The sequence below is a fragment of the Meles meles genome, chromosome 3, assembly GCF_922984935.1.
Source record: "Meles meles chromosome 3, mMelMel3.1 paternal haplotype, whole genome shotgun sequence".
NCBI classification, from domain to species: Eukaryota; Metazoa; Chordata; class Mammalia; order Carnivora; family Mustelidae; genus Meles; species Meles meles.
Window position 1 is genome coordinate 134,987,579 of NC_060068.1, and position 14,437 is coordinate 135,002,015.

The following is a 14,437-nucleotide window of genomic DNA, read 5'->3' on the forward strand; positions in this document are numbered from 1 at the left end:
GCTGCTCCACTCAAGTCTCTGCCTCTGTTGCCATATGGCGCCCTCCCTGTGTGTCTGGGTCTTCATATGGCACTTTCCTTTTCTTATAAAAACCCTAGTCACACTGGATTAGTGCCCACCCTAATCCTTCATTTTTACTTGGTGACATCTTACTTAGATCCTATTTCCAAGCAAGGTCACACTCACTGGGACTGGGACTTAGGATTTCAACAGCAGCTATGAGGGACACAGAATTCAACCCACAAACAGAAGAGTATGTAAAATAGATTCTAAAGTAAATCTGCTCATGACAAAATGCCTACCGTTAGGCATTAATCATAGCCCCTATACATCAATAGATGTGACTAGATATGTCTGTTGGGTCATTAAAGTTTCCTAGACTTCCTCTAAATTTTCCTTGTTCCAACCCATATACATACTGCATGAAACTCTGAAACCTGCAAAGTTTTGGAAAGGAGCCTGGTCAGCTGCCTTCTGTCTTTCTAAATTGACATTTTTGATGGTGACCCCACTGACCAGCTTCACTCTTCTGCCCTCGGGCATCTTGCTGGGGAGGTCAGGTTCTAAAGCCACAGATGAATACAGGCAGGTGAGAGGCGACTGTCTTGGCCTTGGTACTCAGCAGCTACAGGGCTCAACCATCTCATGTGTAATACAGAGAAAGTAATACACCCCCTCACACACAAGGTCGTGGTGCGTAAATGTGGTAATACTTGTGAGAACTGCGCTGAGAACAAATATTAGCCCTTGCAAGTGCTCTACAGTGACAGCTGCAGTCGCTGTTATTTTTAAATGCAAGCTCTATTGTGGGAAAAGAGATTTAGTGAATTCTGTGATGCAGTGATTTTAAGTGAATTCTTACTTAAAACATAAGGAAGTAAGCAATTAGGGCCATCCACGAGCGGTCCAGTGTGCTTTGCAAAACAGAGCTCCCCCTTCATAAACAGGTATAAGCAAAAGCTGTGTCCACGCATTAGGGATGCCACAGAATGTTTGCTCTCCTCTGAACATAGTGGGGGAACCCCTACCTCATAGGGTTATTTTAAAGATTAAGAAAGTCACAAAGGAAAAGGCCATGGCCCAGTGCATGGCACACTGCAAGGGGTTCGGGGGTGTTATTACTATGGTAATCACTTCTGTTACTAAGTCATTATGAGAGAAGATTCTTGCCCAGAAGAGATCAATCAGAAGACTCCCTTCCAACTCTTGGTGACACGACTTTACAGGAAGACTCACTGCTGAGTATATTTTCCTATTTACTTAGTAAGATTATCTGCCTCGTTAATATTTCAGGAAGAAATACAGCCCTGGGGTCTTAAGGGCTGAGATTTTTGAGGACGCATAAAAATGTTTATCCTGAGATATTCCTGGCAGCATTGTTTATAAATGTTAAGACTGAGAAATAACTAAAACACACAAAGCTCGAGAACTGGATAAAAATAATGGTGCATGATTAAGAGCACAGCCAGCCAGATTTAAAGCTCCACTCACAGGGCGCCTGGGTGGCTCAGTGGGTTAAGCCGCTGCCTTCGGCTCAGGTCATGATCTCAGGGTCCTGGGATCGAGTCCCGCATCGGGCTCTCTGCTCAGCAGCAAGCCTGCTTTCCTCTCTCTCTCTGCCTGCCTCTCTGTCTACTTGTGCTCTCTCTCTGTCAAATAAATAAATAAAATCTTTAAAAAAAAAAAAGCTCCACTCACAGCCATGCTTTCCTCTCATTCATGGAGCTGTTGTGAGAATTAGAGCAGGTAAAGCACTTGGCACAGTGCCTGACCTAACAAGCCTCCAATGATGGTGATGACGATAATGATGGTGATGATGGTAGGATGCTGCTACCACCATGAAAAATAATGCTGGAGGTCTATCTTTTCCTGCTTCATAAATAGACTTAATATATGTGGCTAAATATGAGGTCCTGCAATAGAGGAATCATAATACCTTAGTCCTGAGATGGGTTACTATCTCCTTTATACTTTTCTTTAGTGCCTGAACTCTTCTCTTACAGTGACTTTAGCATCCAAAGGAAAAAAAAATCTTTTCTACTTTATGAAAACAAAAACAAAGAACAACAACAACAAGAAGAAGATAGGAAAGAGAAGGTTGGGAGGGGAAAAGGAAAGAAGGGAAGGAGAAGATTTGCTCCACAGGCCTAAACCCAGTTTCCCCTATAGCTGAACTCTGTGCCTTCACTGGACCATTTTAATTACTATTATTTGAAGGCTTCGGGGTTGTTGGGTTTTTTTTCCGGGAAAAAGAAAAGTTATTTTGTAATGCAAATAGTCTTTCTCTGGTGTATTTGTCCTAGAATTTGGAAATTGGGAGATCCTTTTTTGTAATTTTGTTTATTCAAATTCAATTAATTAAATATATTGTATTATTAGTTTCAGAGGTGATTCATCAGGGATTCATCAGTTGCATATAACACCCAGTGCTCATTACAACACCTATCTTTCCTAATGCCCATCACCCAGTTACCTCATCCCCCCCACCACTGACCCCTCATCCCTCCAGCAACCCTTGGTTTGTTTCCTATGATTAAGAGTCTCTTATGGTTTTTCTCCCTTCTCTGATTTCATCTATATTTTGCCTTGCCTTCCCTTATGCTTCTGTTTTGTTTCTTAAATTCCACATAGGAGTAAAATCATATAATTGTCTTTCTCTAATTGACTTATTTCACTTAGCATAATAACCTCTAGTTCTATCGAAGTCATTGCATATGGCAGACTTTAATTTTTTCATGGCTGAGTAATATTCCATCGTGTATATATACCATGTCTTCTTTATGCATTCATCTGTTCATGGACATCTGGGCACTTTCCACAGTTTAGCTATTGTGGACTCTGCTGCTATAAACACTGGGTGTAGATGCCCCATCAGATCACTACATTTGTGAGAATGGAAGTTTCTTAAAGGCCGGGCAAACACAAGTGCCCATCCAAATAACGGTAATCTTTTTTTCTTTTCCAAACTTAAATTTTGATCATTTTAAGCATATAAAAGTTGAAAGAATAATATGAACACTTCTGTAGCCACCACTTAATTTCAGTAATGATTAGCATTTTGCCATGTTTGCTTTCTCTTCTCTAACATAGATATACTTTTCTCTTTTATTTTCCATTTATTTACTTATTTATTCATGTACTTATTTTTTTGCTGAGCCAGTTAAGGTGCAGGCACCATCCCACTTTGCTCGGAAACACTTTGCTTTAGCATAACTTGCTGAAGAAGGGGGCATGCCTCCAGATAACCGCAATAGTATTGGATAATGGCAGTCAGATTCTCACACCAGTAAAAATTGCTGCACAGCTATTTACTCATTGCACAAATATTTATTGACAACTTATTATCAACCAGTGAACTAGAGTGATAAGCAACAGAAACATGATCCTGCTCACAGAGAGACCGACTTTTATAACAGTCACACGGATGCTATATGGTATATAATTACAAACGTGGCGAGAATCATAAAGTGCTACATCATATTTACTTCAAACTTACCTTTGATTATCTACTACTATTTTGACTATAACAAGACCTAGTCCTCATTGTATTAATTAGAAGATTTCCCGTTGCAAGTGACAGAAACCTAACTGAAACTAGCTGAAGAATAAAAAGGAATTTATCGGCTCACTCTAAGCACAAGAAGCAGGAGCTGAAATGTTAAGCCCCTTTGAGTTTCCAGACCCCACCTTCCTCCTCTACATTGATTTAATTCTTAGGCAGCCTCTCTCTCTTGTGGCCAAGGGCATGGCTGCAGGCAATCCCTATATACAAGACCCATAAACTTCTAGATCCAGAAGAAGGAACCCTCTCTCCCGAGGCTCCTGTACCAGCTCCTAGAGAAGGCTTGATTTGCGCAGTTCGGGCCGTGTGCTCTTTCTGAGCCAGTCCCTGAGGACAAAGGAATGGAGTGCTTCCATTGGTCCTGCTGGATTCCACACCTACCCATTGTGATTCAGGTACAATCAGGACTGAGACCATCCAAACTTTAAAGAATGGTTCTTATACCAAAGTAAGACATACTAGATGGTCAAAAACCATCCAGCCACCCCTGGCAGTGTCTGAAATTGTGCCTCTCTGCAGGTCCTGGAGGTCTTCATAATACAACGCAATGCACACTCCAAGCCAAATACCGGTAGATGGGGATAGGAGGCAAAGGCTTCCCGTTTCTAGCCTGATCTATGTCTTAACAGGCCGAGTCCACCAGAGGTCAGGGCAGAGCGTAAAGCAGGAATCGTCCTGGGGCTGATTCTTCAACCCTGCTGAAATCAGCAACACTCGCTGGAGGTCCGTGGGCACACACAGACTGCAGCCGCCAGAAAGAAAACCCAGATTGTGACAAAGCAACCATGTTTCCTTCAGAACTGCCCTCCTAACATACAGGTCTAGACTTCGAAGCAGGGGCAGACAGGGTTAAGGAAGTGATTTTTTTAAAAAAGATTTTACTTATTTATTTGACAGAGAGATCACAAGTAGGCAGAGAGGCAGGCAGAGAGAGAGGAGGAAGCAGGCTCCCCGCTGAGCAGAGAGCCCAACTCGGGGCTTGATCCCAGGACCCTGAGATCATGACCCGAGATGAAGGCAGAGACCTAAACTCACTAAGCCACCCAGGTGCCTCAAGGAAGTGATTTTTTAAAACACTGTATTTTGTAACTGTGCATGCTCTACTGAAGAAACACAGATACTAGGGCTCAGAATCATGCAAAGGGAGATACAAAATTACCAGCTAATTACCAGAAAAGCTGGATTCTCTTCCCTGCCCCCACCTGCCTCTCACCTGCCACCACCCTTTAGCCTGTTCGTCACACCACACCAATGGCCTTTCTGCAACTTGATCACGCCAAGCCAGTTTCCACTGAAAAGCCTTTGAACTTGTGGAACACTCGGCTTGGAAAGTCCTTTTCCTAGACCTTCCATGATTGAGCTTCTTCCTGTCCAGGAGTCGCTTGGGAAATGTTAGCACCCCATCTAAAGTAGTGCCCCATCCAGTAGCACTAACACATCACCTTGTTTATTCCCTTCATATCATTTATCACCCTCTCAACTTACTATTAATTTGTTGATTAGTTCCCCCACAACAAAACAACAAAACTCCGGAATTTTATTCTGCAGTTCACCCAGCACCTAGAATAGTGCCTCCTCAGACCATAGGGGCACCAGAAACATTTGATGAATGAACAAAGGAATGAGTCCCAGTTTCCCACATATAAAATGAGATGACTAGATTACATAGTAGTAACAATGGCAAAATACATTGAACATGCACTGCATATTGGGCACACTGCTAAAGGCTGGGGGTAGCACTGTAGGTGGTGGCCTTTATAGCTTTTCACCCCTAACAAGATCTCAAATATTCTCAGCATCTCAAATATGATGATGTTTCAGATGCCCAAATTCCTCACTTAGCCATTTATTCCTTTGGCTTAGCTCAGAACCTCTTAACATACATTTCTGTTACAGAAACATTTGTTGAAGTGAAATTTCACCCAGAAGTCCTACATGAAAAACAACTCGGGAGAAAAAAGTATGTGTATTAGACCATTTAAAAAGCCCCCAGCAAATTTCAAGAGCAGGAATCAAAGACCGTCATTTGACCACATCTTGAAATTTGCAAAAACAGATGAGGAGACATTTCTCTTTGTAGAAGCATGCCAGCTAATAATTAAAAGGATGATATGGTATTTTGCTACTTGTCATGATTTAATGGATCTAAGAAATAAGAATGGAAGCCAGATAACATGACAGAGACCATCAGACACCATGTGCCTCCTGATAAAAGAACACAGCGCCCATGAAGGCATCTCACCAAAGAGATCACATAAAATCTGATTAAACCTCAAGACTGAACTATCAATTTGCAAGAAATATAGAACTTGTTAATTTACACCACAGAAATAGAATCAGTAAATCCAAACAGGACACCAGAAAGCTGAATTCCTCCAAAATAAATTATAAGAGAAAAAAGGAGATGGAGCAAAAACTAATTAAAAGAGGCTTAAGAGACATATCAACCAATCACAATACGTGGACCTTTTTTGGATCCTGATTCAAGCACACAACCTGAGAAACAAAAGATTTTGAAATATACAAGAATTTAAAATATTGGCTCTGAATAGATGAAGCACTGTTTTTAGTCATTTTATTTTACAGATACACACTGAAATACAAATAGAATGAAAAAAGTTAAAAGATAAATGAAAAATTCCCACCTATTTGGACATTTAAAAATACTCTAAAACAGAAAAAGTTATTACAGCTTTTCAAACTAGAAATGAAAAAGCCACTGAAGCATCATACAGGCTTTCAATCCTAATAAAGTAAATATCAATAACTATAATCTACATAAACAAAAAGCTGTTTGGGGTTCTCGGTAATTTTTTTTAAGACAGATTCTTGAGACCACAAAAAATGAGAAAAACACTGTGGATGATCACCAGCCATAATAGGTCCCTTTCTTGCTGTGACCTCATAAGGAGCCATTATTATGGAACTCCAAGCACCTATAAAAGCCCCTGCTGTGCCTATGGCTTCCAGCTCAGAAAGCTGCTTTTCAGTGACCTGAAGGACATTTGACTGAAGCTAGCTTGTTTTCTCCTTGATATTGTGGACTTATTTGTATATTTCATTTGTTACTATTTTTTTCTCATTTTTCCATCTTCTTTATTTTTTCTGACATATTTTTATTTTTCTCTTTTATTCTTCCTTTTTTTCTTCTTACTGGTTTTCTTTCTTCTTTATTTTTAAAATTTATTCTTTTGTCTCATTTCTTCTTTTTCTCAGGGTGCTAATGTTTGGTTTTGCTCATTTTCAGTCTGCCATTATGTTTTGATTCCATTGTAAAGATCAGTTCATCGCATCCGGTGGTCTCTGGAAGTGATTTTCATTTGAGACGACCTGGACCAAGCTTCTCACCAGCTTATCCCAAACTAAAGCTGACCCTGAGACACCCTGCTTTCAAGGCCAGCAGTTAATCCAACATGGTGCAGGGCTTCTCAGCCATCTCTGGTGAGGAGACCATGTTGACAACAGCCAGATCTTCAAGACCATCAGCAAGGATACTGTTGCCATGGTGAATTTGATCTGACACACCCTGACTAGGAGGAGGTAGCCATAAAGATCACTAAGAAGACTCAACAGAATTCCTCCAGCCTCCAGAGACTATCCCAAAAAGTAAAAATCAGGAAGGCTTTGAATCATCTGCACATAGTGAGATTATGTGAAGTGATGGAGACTAAGGACAAGCTGCCTTGTCATGGAGTAAACTAGTGGAGACAAGTACCTAGTGGCTCATGAAAGTATGCAAAGAAGGGGCACCTGGGGGGCTCAGTCACTCAAGCGGCTGCCCTCGGCTCAGGTCATGATCCCAGCATCCTGGGATTGAGCCCCACATCGGGCTTCCTGCTAGCAGAGAGACTGCTTCTCCCTCTCCCTTTGCCTGCTGCTCTGCCTACTTGTACTCTCTATATCTCTGCCAAATAAATTAATAAAATTTTAAAAAATAAAGCATGCAAGAAAAAGCAATCCAAGCCAAATTCTACCAAATAGTGTTTGCTATGCAGTACACAAGTATACAGCACCATAGTATAGTATGGTAAAGTATAGTATAATAAATAGTTTGCTATACAGTACACAAGTATATGGTAAATGGTTTGCTATAGAGTATACAAGTATACAGCACCACACCATAGTATGGTATGGTATGATATGGTATAGTATAGTATAGTATAGTATAGTATGGTAAAGTATAGTATGATATGGTATGGTATGGTATAGTATAATATAGTATAGTATAGTATAGTATAGTATAGTGTTTGCTATATAGTATCACAAGTTTATTGTCCATAGAGATTTAAAGACAAAACTAGCTCTTGGATGCTGGCATGAACATCAAGACTGCAGACTTTGGCTTCAGCAACTAATCCACCATTGGCAACAAGTTAGACACCCTCTGGAGCAGTCCTCATTTATGCTACCTTGTAACTCTGCCAACGCCCAAAGTATAAGACACCCATCATAGCTGATGGAGCCTGGGAGTCATTCTCTATCCACGGGTCAGTGGATCCCTGCCTTTGATGCACAGAACTTCACGGAGCTACACGGGGGGGAAAGTGAGGAGAATATACCATATTCTCTTTGACTTGAGCACGGATATGAAAATCTGCTTAAGGAATTTCTCATTCTCAATGTCCCAGCAAAAGAGGTATTTTAGGGGCGCCTGGGTGGCTCAGTGGGTTAAGCCTCTGCCTTCGGCTCAGGTCATGATCTCAGGGTCCTGGGATCGAGTACTGCATCAGGCTCTCTGCTTGACAGGGAGCCTGCTTCCTCCTCTCTCTCTCTCTCTGCCTGCCTCTCCAACTACTTGAGATCTCTGTCTGTCAAATAATTTTTTTAAAAAAAGAGGTATTTTAGAGGAAATTGCGAAAGATCGATGGATGAATGTGTGTCATAAAGAGCTAAGCCCTACACAGACCCAGTCTCTTAAGTACAAGAACCGTACAAACTGAGTTGATTGTGTCCATGGTTTAGTCTTGGGAGGATTTCTAGGACTCACTGATGAGCCAGAGGTACAAGGAGGTGGTAGCCAGCTATCTGCCCCTGGAACACCAGAGATCCAAGCTGCAGGTCTACATCCTCACCCTGAAGCCTCGGTCTTCAGCAGATCTAACCAATAGCAGCACTTCCTTCCCATCCTACAAGGTGTAGCACTGGGTCTTTGCCAACCCCAAGCACTGAGTTTCAATGAACCTGCCATTCTTACCTACATTTGCTGTATTAGCTACAATGGCCACAACAAAATGCCACAGAGTGGGTGCCTTTAACAACAGAAATTTATTTTCTCACAGTTCCGGAGGCTCAAAGTTCAAGATCAATGTGCTGTAATGTCTGGTTTCTAATAAGGTCTCTCTTCCTGGCTTCCTTGCTGTTCTCACATAGCCTTTTCCTCTGTGCCTATGTATCCTAGTGTCTCCTCTTCCTATAAGGACACCAGTCCTATTAAATCAGGGCCCCACTCTTATAATCTAATTTAACTTTTATCATCTCTTTGAAGGTGCTATGTACAGATATAGTCAGCATTGGGGGTTAGAGCTTCATTATATGACTTTGGTGTCATATAATGGTGTCAATGCGGGGTGGGGAGCAGTAGGCAAATAATTCAGTCCATAACAATTACTAAGAGTACTCAGAGGAGCCAGACAGATCTTTAGAGGATCATGAAATAAGGCAAAAAGCAAGCAGCAAAGCCATCATGTCTACCAGCCCCCTATCCTGCCCAGAGAGGAATGCCACCCCTGACCCGTCTGCAACAGTAATCTCTCTACCAGCCCAAATGACAGCAGGAATTCCCTACTTTGAGAAAAAGCCACCTTTGGCCAGGCCTCCATGCAGAAAGGAAGACAGCCTAATCATATCAGGGTCTCAGGGCCTCCAGGGCCTCCAGGGCTTCTGCTTCCAACGCAGTCTCCCTGGCCTTTTTCTGCCAATGCCACGCATCCAAGACAGCCTGGGTGTAGCCCAGCCAGGTCTCTGGGCCTGTCCACCATGGAGGAGAACTGCAAAGTGCTACAGCCCAGCACAGCCCTCCAGTGTGTCCCTGTGGCCTCCACTTCATCCCTCAGTATCAACAGCAGTGCTGGAATCCCAAATAATGCCATTTTCCCCCAAGGTGTATCCAAACTAAACTCCATACACACTGAGCAGCACACCAGGTATGGGACTAGCCGCTTTTGCCCCAGTGTGCCCCCAGCCTCTCCCTCTTACAACAGCCACAGCCAGCACTGGGCCACAGGGTGCTCCTTCAGTAGGTTCTCTTTCAAGTGCATGGGAGACATCTTTGTTTCAGATTTGCTGGGATGAAACCTGAATGAACCTAAAAGCCAAAACTAAGTGGAAAAAACCCTGGAGAGGTCAAGCCACACTCACCGCCCTTTATGTGGAATATGACCATTGCAAGCTCCATGGAGCCCCACAAGATGATGCGAGAATTCAGCAAGGTGCTCCACACAAATAGCTGCCAGGACAAGTTGAACCAGAAACAGCGCTGCTGTGCATGCGGGGCACCCCAGGGCCAAGAAGACTTCCCGCAGTGGAAGGTGGGGGCGTGCAAACTCCCCACAGTGATCTCTCAACAGGGTTCATTTAAATGCATATCCAGCACCTCCATGACCCTCAAAAACAAAATAACCAACACAAGCTAAGCTTTAAAATGTTTGCCAGATTTGAAGGGCAGCAAAATGATTTGATACTGTAACAATGGATACATTGGTCCAGACTCACAGAATGTGCAACACCCAGAGTGAATCCTAATGTCAACTAAGGACCTTGGGGGGTGATGATATGTCAACATAGGGTCATCAACTGTAACAAACATACCACCCTGGTGGGGATGTCAATGGTGGAGAAGGCGGAGCATGTGTAGGAGGAGAGGATTTATGGGAAATCTCTGTACCTTCCTCTCAATTTTTCTGTGAACCTAAAACTGCTCTTTAAAAATAGTTTCAGGGGTGCCTGGGTGGCTCAGTAGGTTAAAGCCTCTGCATTTGGCTCGGGTCATGATCTCGGGGTCCTGGGATCGAGCCCCACATTCGGCTCTCTGCTCAGCCAGGAGCCTGCTTCCCTCCCTCTCTCTCTGCCTGCCTCTCTGCCTACTTGTGATCTCTGTCTGTCAAATAAATAAATAAAAAATCTTAAAAAAAAAAATAGTTTCAAAAACTACCAGGTAGGGGCCCATTGGCTCCATTTGCTAGCCTTCACATAGCCCCACCTCAAAGGCAGAGACTGGACTGGTTTGTTTCCCCTGGGGCACTTCTCCCCTCCCCTATCCTTTTGTGGCTTTTCCCCAGGGTTTGTGAGAGAGAGGAAGTGGTTCTATAAAATAAAGACAAAAACAACACTCTTCCTCCTTCCTCCTTCCCCTGCTCCTCCCCCACTGACTTTGGTGTTGGGGGGTGGGGAGCAGTAGGCAGATAATTGTGTGCATAGCAGTAGGCAGATAATTCAGTGTTTTTGGCCTACACAGCAAGAGTTCTGCTACTTGGGGGGGGGGGGGGGCAGGGAATAGAGCAAATAGAGCACGGATAATGGAAATCAGGGTTCTCACTGCAGTAAGAGGGTCACAAATATATAAAAGGTGAAATTAAGAATATGCCCTATGGTTTGGGACTGGAATTGGAGCTATTAGTGTGTCCTCAGCAGTTTTAATATATAGATAGATAGGTGTATGTGCCTATTCTGTCCACTAAGACCGGAAGCATAATATACCAGTAATAGTGAGTACCGCCTAAATCTTGGTTCCTGTATATCACCCTCCACTTAAGTAAACCAGGCTCTTTGAAGAAATGGCTAATTCCAGGGTTGGGTAGGGAAAATACAAGATAAACCTGCAACATTTTTTTTGCTCCAGAAAGTAAGGAAGAGCTCAAAGAATGATGAGGGCATACCAACAAGATACAGAAGGATCTATAAAATAGAACAGTCATTCTAAATGGGAAAATGCTAGAATCATTCTTTTTAAATAATGGGATTGTAAGGGCCTATTTAGCCAGAGCGGCTCCATCTCGGTTGAACAGCCATTTTGTTGTTTATGCAGTAAAACTTAAACTGACCCTGCCCACCCCACCTCCTCCGGCCGGGGGATTTACCTAAAAGCAAGTCCAGGAAACTAGTAAAATATGGTAGACCAGTCCCAGGTAACAGAGCCCAAATACAAGGGCGGGTCAGGCCAGGTGGAGACATTCAATCAGTGGAGCGCGCATACTGTCTCCCTAGCTACCAAGGAGTGTGGGCCCTGCCTTTTGGGCACCAATTCTGACCAAGGTGATCGGCTAGTTCAAATATCTACTATAGGGTAAATTGTAATTCAACTGGCCACCCGAGTGTGACCTAGCATTAGCATGACTGTGTAGCTTTCTCTGTGTGTTACAATCTCATTGGCCACCTGTGTGTGGCCAGGCTCAACCACATGGCCTTTGCCCTTCAAAAGTTAGTCTGTAAAGCAGGGAGGGTTTGCCCTCTCTGTAAGAGGCCGCCGGGACCGGTTGGTTTGATTCTAGATGCTTGGCATGAAATAAAGCTTTGCTTGACCTTCGCTTTGTATCGGTCTCACTCCTTTGATCATGGACCTAACAGGGATAGTTCCCATTAACACCTCTTCTATTCACATTGTGAAGGTCTGAGCTAGGATGATAAAAACAAACTGGAGTTCTAAGAATCGGAAGACTATAAATCTATAATTCGTTGCATACTATATTTTTTTAATTAACATATACTGTATTATTAGCCCCAGGGGTACGGATCTGTGAATCGCCAGGTTTACACACTTCACAGCACTCACCATAGCACATACCTTCCCCAATGTCCATAACCCCACCATGCATACTGTATTTTTTTTTAAAGACTTATTTATTTGACGGAGAGAGATCACAAGTAGGCAAAGAGGCAGACAGAGAAAGAGAGAGACAGAGAAGGAAGCAGGCTCCCTGCTGAGCAGAGAGCCTGATGCGGGGCTTGATCCCAGGACCCTGAGATCATGACCTGAGCCAAAGGCAGAGGCTTAACCCACTGAGCCACCCAGGTGCCCCTGAATACTGTATTTTTAAAAACAAAACCCCAAAATAAATAAATAAACAAACAAATAAATGAATAATAAAAACAAAACCCAAAAGGATATATCTAGATAAATTATTAGAAATAAAGTTTAGCAAGTAGGTTGGCTAACAATTCTGATGTACAGTTATTATCCAATCCTACAGAATAAGGGCTCAGTCCCACATGAGTGTCCTCCTCCCACTATACCTCAGATGCCAATCTCCATTTTCTTATGGGGAAAAATTTTTATATTTACAATTAGCTAGCTGGACTGTTTAGATGATCTTAATTTTGTTGGCAATATACAAAGCTCATAATCAGGAGTCAGTCAAACCATGTCTTTTGTCTCCATCAAGTCTGATAAAGGTGTTGACCTTGGCTGAGTCAATGTCACAGTACTTTCACAGCCACGCTGATCTGGTGTTCATTGGCCTTGACATGCACAAGGAACAAAAGTGTGTTGCTATCTTCTATCTTTATCATGATGGACTTGGTGGCCAGGGGGAACTTGATGAGATAGTAGTGGTCAAGCTTCTCTCCTAGTGGCTCTCTAATGATACTTGAGCTGGTTTCTGAGCTGCTGCTAGAAGCTAGTTGATGTGTACATGTTTTCTCTGTGGCTGTGGACAGCTTTCAGCACTGCTTCTTGGACTTCAAAGCCTTTGCTCAGCAACAAATAATTAGAAATTGTAGTTTTGGGTTTTTTTGTTTTCTGTTTTGTTTTGTTTTGTTTTTTAAATCCATTTATAGGGACACCTGGCTGGCCTCAGTCTGGTAGAGCATTTGACTCTTGATCTTGGGGTTGTAGTTTGAGTCCCATGCTGGGTGTAGAGATTACTTAAAAATAAGGGGCACCTGGGTGGCTCAGTCGGTTAAGCATCCGACTCCTGGTTTTGGCTCAGGTCATGATCTCACGATTGTGGGATCAAGCCCTGCATGGGGCTCTGAGCTCAGCACACAGTCTGCTTCCGATTCTCTCTCTCCCTCTCCCTCCTGCTTGTGCTCACTCTCTAAATATCTTTTAAAAATAAAATCTTGGGCACCTGGGTGGCTCAGTAGGTTAAAGCCTCTGCATTCGGCTCAGGTCATGATCTCAGGGTCCTGGGATCAAGCCCCACATCAGGCTCTCTGCTCGGCAGGGAGCCTGCTTCCTCCTCTCTCTCTCTCTGCCTGCCTCTCTGCCTACTTGGTGATCTCTGTCTGTCAAATAAATAAATAAAATCTTAAAAAAAATTTTAAAAATCTTTAAAAATAAATATAATAAAATTAAAAATTTTGAAGATCCATTTACATAATTCAGAGAACATCAAGAAAATAATCTAAAGGTGTGTCAGAACCACAGAGGAAATTATAAGACTTTATTAAAATATTAAGAAGACCTGGATAAAAGAAATATCTAAGTTGTCCATGGGTAGAAAGACAATACTGTGGAGATATACATTCTCCTGGTTTAGCTATAAATTTCAATGTAGTATCTCAATAGAGTTTTATATGGACCTTGATAAGTTGATTTTGAAATGTATATGAAAGAGGAAAAGACAAAGAATGTCGAGTATCATCCATAGATGAGTAGAGCAGAGAACTTGCCTACAAACTATAAGAAACATTATGAAGCTACAACCATTAAAACAGTCATATTTGTTCAAGGTCAAATAAATGAATGAGTAGAATACAATGGAATGGGATAGGGTAGGACAGGGTGGGGCAGAATAGGGTAGGAGTAGGATGGAGTAAGAGAGCTCAGAAATAAACCCACACACTTATGTTTTGATAAATGACAGAAGTGGCATATCATATCAGTAGGAAAGGAGTAACTGTTCAATAAAGCTGTGAAAAAAAATACAGTTCATATAG

General features: G+C 42.4%; 1 pseudogene; it reads left to right on the top strand.

Moving 5' to 3' along the window:
- The first annotated feature begins 4,109 nt into the window (after nt 1–4,109).
- LOC123939278 lies at nt 4,110–8,701 on the top strand (annotated as a pseudogene).
- Nucleotides 8,702–14,437: the final 5,736 nt, after the last annotated feature.